At 35.4% G+C, this 1804-nt stretch overlaps 1 long non-coding RNA gene across 1 annotated transcript; it reads left to right on the top strand.

Moving 5' to 3' along the window:
- Nucleotides 1-1562, top strand: LOC106943253 (uncharacterized). Its single transcript, XR_001423871.1, has 3 exons — nt 1-128; nt 986-1061; nt 1222-1562. It is a non-coding gene; the product is annotated as an uncharacterized LOC106943253 (long non-coding RNA).
- The last annotated feature ends 242 nt before the right edge of the window (nt 1563-1804 follow it).

Here is a 1804-nt window from a genome sequence, read left to right as displayed (position 1 = left end):
ACTTTAAAAATCCCCAAAACAGGCAGGCCCTGTTGAAAATTTTAACTCCTCAACTTTACTCAACTTTCAGGATACCTACAAAAGAGACAGAGGAGGTTCCTTTGACCTGAACTTAAACCTAAACAGAGGTAAGTTGCAACTCTTGTGAAAATCCAGTTTATCATATTATCTGTTTAAATGAAAGTAATTAAGATCAAAACTAAAATCATTCTGATGTTCATGTACTTGACTCTTTTATAAAGATGGGAATTTCATTTTGAGAATTGTTCAACCATTGAACTATTTTAGGGGAGAAATGTAAACAGAACTTTCAGACCTAAGCTCTACACTTTACCATTTAGATGTGGAGACACTGGTAGATTTTTCTTTATTACTTTTATGTAGTTTCTTTGTGTATTGGTTTATTATTGCAGATCTGTACAGCTGTTTGGTTGTCTATTGTCTTTTTTTAACAGGAGCTTGAGTCTGAAATACAGTTTCTATCTGTCTTGTAGGGTTGGACAATAAATCAGTGATCAATATCAATAGATAGTAAGTCTGACAGAATATTCAATAGAATATTCTCTAAACTCTGATCCAGAACCACATACCATTCTGGAGGATGTAGGCACAGTCAAGGCTTCTCAACCTCTCAAGGCTAGCTCATCTAGGTTGATGGCATCATTTAACTAACTGGTGAACTAGCAACAAGCTGTTGAGTAACTTGCGGAGCAGCAGTTTAATGTTTCACCACTGTGCCTCATAAATGTTTTTAAAAAACATTATGGTGTGAAAGCTGTGGATAAAATGGGAAAGGTCACATCACCAGTTTGGCAGTATTTCAGATATAAAAAAAAAAAATGATGTAAAATAATAAAAAATGCTTGTATCGTGAAGAGTTTTTCAGTAATATCATTCAACCCTATTCTCATGTTCATAATACATTTTTTGCAATGTTATGTTTTATTAGACATTGTTCATTAGTTATTGTGTGTAATTGTCACAGGATGGATGAGATATATGACTTCTTAAAATCACGGGATGTTTCAGAGGAAGTCATACAAAGACTGCAAAAGGATAAGGTAGCTAGATTGCTAAGGAAATCAGTACATTTAGAAGTTATCATACAACACTTTTATAGAGACATGGTGAAGACAGATCAGTTTTATCATGTGGCTGTTTTTACTGGGTTTTCCCCCCCATTTTTATAGGTTAAATAACTGTTTTAACTTTTTTTTCTAGATTGACTCCAGTGTCCTTCTGCTCATGACAGATGAACAGCTTAAGGAGTATCTCCCATCTTATGGTGACCGACTGGCACTTCTCGGATATTGCAGACGAAGGGAAAATGATCCTCTGACCGATTGAGAGCCAAGATTTCAAGGAACAAAGGCAACGATCAAAAGCAGATCTCAGAAAATGTTAGCATCAGAAATGCTCAAAAAAGTGTTCGAAAAGTTGAGATAGGATGGATGAATTCTCGAGATGGGAAGTTTTTTCAAGTTCGGACAAAGAAAGGTGGTGGAACAAGAAAAATTGATGTTTCAAAGGACTGTAGAAAAAATAAATTAATTGAGAAGGCAGTGGGTTTGTTTTTTCCATATCAAATAAATTCACAGGGAAGAATTACAGATTTTGAGGTTGACATGACAGATTTCCAGGAACATTCACTTGATGAACATATTACAGTTGGAGAACTTTATGAGCAGACAAAACTACCTGTTTTGCGTTTTTACCTAACAACCAAAAAAGACACTGGCAGCGACTCAGAACCAGACAACCCCAGTGGAAATGACCAAGACACTTTAAGGTTTTCTACTCACTC

The sequence above is a fragment of the Poecilia latipinna genome, unplaced genomic scaffold, assembly GCF_001443285.1.
Source record: "Poecilia latipinna isolate Pla-1442-1.1 unplaced genomic scaffold, P_latipinna-1.0 Scaffold5052, whole genome shotgun sequence".
Taxonomy (NCBI): domain Eukaryota; kingdom Metazoa; phylum Chordata; class Actinopteri; order Cyprinodontiformes; family Poeciliidae; genus Poecilia; species Poecilia latipinna.
Note: the sequence above shows the minus strand (reverse complement) of the source record. Positions and strands in the feature narration are given on the sequence as shown.